Below are 5,735 nucleotides of genomic sequence, written 5' to 3'. Positions count from 1 at the left end.
ATATATATATATATATATATATATATATATATATATATAGAATTAGATAATGAAAAATATATGGAACTGTTCTTACTATTCTATTGCCAAGAACTTCATAAAATGTTAAGAAAGGATTTATTGAATTTCTTGGCCAAAAATAAGTTGTTTCGATAATCTCTATTTTTTATTAATATGTGCATTATAACCTTTTCTATAAGTTCTGTGGTTCACAATATAATATTTATTTGGTTGTATTATGAATGTAATATGTGAAAGAAGTTAGTAATATTACTATGGACAAATTTGAGGTGAGTACTTTTTATTCAGTTTTTCCAATAAGTGTTTCAGAGAAAATATATTTTAATGAAGAATAAGAGGTGGGCAGCCTATACACAAAATATTTTGACATTAATAAGAAAGTTTTAATTTTGTTTGTCTTGAACATATTCTTTTGTTATAATCATGTGATGCTCTGTTTTTTTTTTGTTGCTTTTTTTCCATAAAATTTCCCATCCTTTTTACCATTTAGTGATTAATGATTAATGATTATAATTATCATAGTAGATACTTAACAATTTACTCACAAAGCGAATCATGGCTCAGTTCTGAGTTAAGCTGGGTTTAAGGAGTTGTGTTCTTGCTGTATCAGTTTTTTTCATGTGATAGAAAAGGCTTTCTCTGATTGGATGCATGAATGCAATGAAAAATGCAATCTAGGTCAGATCATTGATAAAAGCTGGAATGGAGAGAGAGTAGGATAGAGAACTTTTAAAAATTAAACGGGTGTAATTTTTTTTTTAAACTGATTTTGATAGAAAGTATATGAAACAAAGTTTTGGAAAGAATTATAATTTGAAGCTTCTCTTATTCATTTACAACTGCACGAAGTATCGACATAATACTACCTGTGATGATGCTGAACTTGTTCTGACGATATTGAACTTATATCTAACTTAACACTCACTGTCTGATGAAGATAGCTGCCACCATAGATTGCTAAAATTTATTTAAATTATGTATTTAGCTTCATCCTGTTCAGTTTCATGTTCAAATCATACTGAAGTACAACTTTGCTTTTCATCAGTTTATTTTCCAATAAAGTAAGTAGTTATAATATAGTGTGCTTATATCAATCATTCTCATGTTCCTACTGAAATTAATCATGTGTCCTTAGAGGGAACCCTTATATTATTCATTCTAGTGTATATTTTCGTTTTCTTTTAACTGAATTCTTTAACTGAATCATTTAACTGAATTCTTTAAATGAATTATTCCATATGTAAAAATATATACACATGAATATGTATCATTCCACTTGAAGGAAGAAAAAAATGTAGAGTACTAGACTAAATGCTTTGTTGTAATTTGTTTTATATCTTTGCCTTCTGGGATACTATCATTAGAGGGGCTGAGTTTCCCTGTCATTTATCCAAGGTCAATGAAATAATTATTAGATAGTGTTGTTGCTGTTGTTGTTTAGCATCGGGTCAACCTTGACTGAGCATAGTACATGCATGAGCAAAGCAAAAAAAAGAACTCTAGCGGTGACCAAACCACATTTTGGGTACTAAGGACAACATTAACCAATATGTTGTCCTTTATTTTAAGACAGTGGGTGTGATTGGATTGACATTTAGCTACTATTTCTTTCATGGCAAAATCACCACATGGAGGTGCCCTCATTGTGGCCCATATAAATACCTGTAATATTTTGAGGCTAATCTTATTGTCTGTATCTTTCCATTGCATTTGTCACTCTGGTGTATTTTATCTTATGTTTCATTGAAAAAGTGATTTAATTTACATAACTCAATCCAAACAGGGAGCCTCAAAATAGTCTTTCAACTGCAAGAAAGAACAGCCACATATCCTTCAAATTACACTCAACTATCTTAAACAAGAAATACAAATTGTGATAACGTAATTCATTGCTATCAACATCATTTTACATTTGCTTTCCATGCTGGACTGGGTTGTATCGGTTGTCATGAATTGAGTGAGTCCATATTTAGTGTTATCATCCTAGATAGGCTGGAGGACCATTTCCTGCTCTCATGTTCTGCTTTGTAATTACGATAATTATGTACACACACACACACACACACACACATGCACGCACGCACGCATGCACACGCACACACACACACACATACACACGCACGCATGTGAAATATGAATCACAGGGGATCAGGAATTACTCTCTTGTCATTCATTTAATTTCATATTATGCCCTGTACTTGACTAATATCTTATTCTGAAACATATATATATATATATACTGAGTTCTAACATCAGGTTGTTAGTATTGCTATGCCTAAGCAAAATGTTAAAATATATACAAATATATATATGTCGTGTGTGTGTGTGTGTGTGTGTGTGTGTGTGTGTGTGTGTGTGTGTGTGTGTGTGTGTGTGTGTGTGTGTGTGTGTGTGTGTGCATGGCTGTGTGGAAAGAAGCTTGCTTCCCAACCACATGGTTTCGGGTTAAGTTCGATTGCATGGCACCTCGGGCAAATGTCTTCTACTACTGCCCTGGGCTGACCAAAGCCTTGTGAGTGAATTAGGTAGATATAAACTGAAAGAAGCCCATCGTATATATGTATATGTCTATGTGTGCATGTCTTTGTGTCTGTGTTTGGCCCACCATCATCACTTGACAACCTGTGTTGGTGTGTTTATATTCCTGTAACTTAGCAGTTCAGCAAAAGAGACCGATAAGTACCAAGCTTAAAAAATAAGTCCTGAAATTGATTTATACAGTTCTATATTTAAGAGATGAGGAATTATGTGCATTATTTATATTATTTACAATTGACAGGCAAATGGCATAGTGGTTAAGAGCGCGGGCTACTAACTCCAAGATTCCGAGTTCAATTTCAGGCAGTGACCTTAATAATAATAATAATAATAATAATAATAATAATAATAACAACAACAACATTGAAAAATACCTTAGGAATGAGAACCCAGGTTCGAAATTTCCCCCAAAACACCTGATGAAGGCTGGAGGGTATATCAGCCAAAATGTTGTGTTAACAACAAACAAGATGAGGACAAATATCTGTCAATTGTAAATAATGTAAATAATGTGGAATTGATTTGTTTGACTAAAAGGTAATGCTCCAGCATGGTCGCAGTCACATGACTGAAACAAATAAAAGAATAAAAAAATATAAAAGCAATAGCTATTACATCATCTAATAACACGTAAAAACTGTTCCAACTTTTTATGTATGCTGCAACTAATGCATATCATTAAAAAATGTTAATAATATAAACACAGGCATAGCTATGTAGTCAAAAGTTTGCTTCCTGGTTCAATTACACTGAGTCTCACACATACGTTAAACTTTATTGGAATGTTTGAACTTCAGTTTAGACCATAATATTTCTTCCTAGCTCTTGATGACACTAGTGTCTTAGCTAAGTAAGATTTTAATCTTTATTCATTTCTTAATAGTACTATCTACTATGAAGTGTCAGTAAATTTCATCTCACCTCTGTCCTCTGGTTGCTGACAAAGTTCCACCATGAGGTGCCATGGAGTTACATCAGTGATCAGGTTACAGAAGTGCAGCAAAACATTTTCATTTAATGGACACTAGTGTGAAGAAATAAACAAAAAGTGGTTATAATTTCTTTTAAAGAAAGGTATTGGTATGACTGTATGGTTAAGAAGGTTGGTTTGCAACAACATGGTTCCAGATTTAGTTCCACTATGTGGTACCTTGGGCATTTATTTGTCTTCTAGTATAGCACTGGGCTGACCAATGCCTTGTTAGTGAATCTGATAGATGGAAAGTGTGTAGTAGCCCATCATAATTATGTACATGTGTGTTTGTGTGTGTTTGTGTGTGTTGGTGTGTGTGTGTGTGTGTGTGTGTGTGTGTGTGTGTGTGTGATGTTTGTGTATCATTTGTTTGTATTTGTCACCCACCACCTGCTGCTTGACAACCAGTGTTGGTTTGTTTTAAATCTCTGTAACCTAATAAATCCGCAAAAAAACCCCAGACAGAATAAATACCATTTTGAGAAGAAGAAGAAGAAGAAGAAGAAGAAGGTGGTGGTGGTGGTGGTGGCCTTGGGTGATGGTGGCCATGTGGCCTTGGGTTCAGTCTTACTGCATGGCACTTTGAGCAAGTGTCTTTGTGTCTTCCTCAACAATCAAGGGCTGACCAAAATCTTGTGAGTCGATCTGGTAGTTTGGTAGAGGGAAACTGAGGGAAGCCCGCCATATACATACATACACACACACACACATATGTATATATATATACATATACATACACACACACATATGCATATATATATATACATATACATACACACACATATATATATTCATACATACATATGTGTTACATATATATATATATATATATATGTATATAGTTATGAGTGTCTTTGTGCTTATGTTTATCTGCCATCACTGCTTGACAACTGGTGTTGGTTTGTTTACATCCCCATAACTTAGTGGTTCAGTAAAAAGAGAAACAATAGAATTAGTACCAGACTTAAAAATAAGTACTGGGGATCGATTTGTTCAACTAAACTCTCCGAGCTGTTGCTCCAGCATAGGCACAGTCAAAAGACTGAAACAAGCATAAAAGGTGAAAAAAATGTTATCTAAAAAGGAACTTTTAGGATTTTACTTTCCATCTATTCTTTTTGCTGATTCCAGTCATTGGAATGTGGCCATCAAGATGAAATGCCACATTCAAAGATTTTTATCTCATCATATTGCTCCTAGTATCCATTTTATTGATCTCTATTTTACAAAGCTGCAAAGTTACTTTCCAGATGAATTATTTTTTATTTTACCTTTTTTTTTGACTGGCAAGGATGTGTGAAGCCATCAAACTTTAATACAGTTGTATATGCATACATGTATATATGTATGCATGTGTGTATGTATGTATGTATGTTTGTATGTATGTATGTATGTATGTATACATGTATGCATGCATGTATGTGTGTGTATGTATGTATGTATGTATGTATGTGTGTGTGTATCTGTGCATATGCAGTGTGTCAAAGTATATATATTTAAAGTATATATATACCTCACTCAGAGATTTATTATATATATATATAGGGTTATGAGAGGTAATGGTGTCAATAAGACCCAAAGGTATCAGGTAATGCTGAGTAAGTGCTATGGACAGACCATAGTTAAGCTCCAGGTTCGGTGATTATGCAAATGAGGTGTCCAACGTAGGTCATATATCAGCATACACACACACACACACACACACACACACACACACATGTATGTATGTGTGTATGTATAGACAGGCACAGGCATAGTTGTGTGGTAAGAGGTTTGGTTCCCAAATGCATGGTTCTGTGTTCAGTTCCACTGTGTGGCACCTTTGGTAAGTGTCTTCTACTATAGCCTTGAACCAACAAAAGAATGGTCATGGGCTGAATAATGCCTCTAGTCATAAACCTACTTGACTTCAGTAACAAGTCTAATAATAGCTAGTGCCGCTTGTAATGCAATAAATATCACAGCTCAAACTTTAAATGCCTCAATCCAATGACAGGGCCACTATATCATGTCTTGACTTGTTAAAGATAATAGCTAAATTTCACTGAAGATATTCTCCATGGACTGGTAGAGTTGTTCTGGAGTGGGGAGCTATGACAGAGATGACGATCACAACTTTCATCATTTGGCCCAATTTTTTTGTCAGTCATCTTTCATTCTCTGATACATATATGTATATATATATATATATATATATATATAT

The 5,735-nt window shown here is 34.0% G+C and overlaps 1 protein-coding gene across 4 annotated transcripts in view; it reads left to right on the top strand.

Annotated features, from left to right (window-relative positions):
* The first annotated feature begins 220 nt into the window (after positions 1-220).
* LOC106878226 (protocadherin gamma-A4) overlaps positions 221-5,735 on the top strand; it is a 125,533-nt gene continuing 120,018 nt past the window's right edge. For 3 of the 4 annotated variants that reach the window (XM_052973119.1, XM_052973118.1, XM_052973120.1), the window contains exon 1: positions 222-290. The gene's annotated coding sequence lies outside the window, so the exon portion shown is untranslated. Of the gene's footprint in view, positions 291-5,735 lie in introns of all 4 variants that reach the window. The other variant, XM_052973117.1, reaches the window with a different exon arrangement.

This window comes from Octopus bimaculoides, chromosome 14 (assembly GCF_001194135.2).
Source record: "Octopus bimaculoides isolate UCB-OBI-ISO-001 chromosome 14, ASM119413v2, whole genome shotgun sequence".
NCBI lineage: Eukaryota > Metazoa > Mollusca > Cephalopoda > Octopoda > Octopodidae > Octopus > Octopus bimaculoides.
This window is presented reverse-complemented; position numbering and strand designations above follow the sequence as displayed.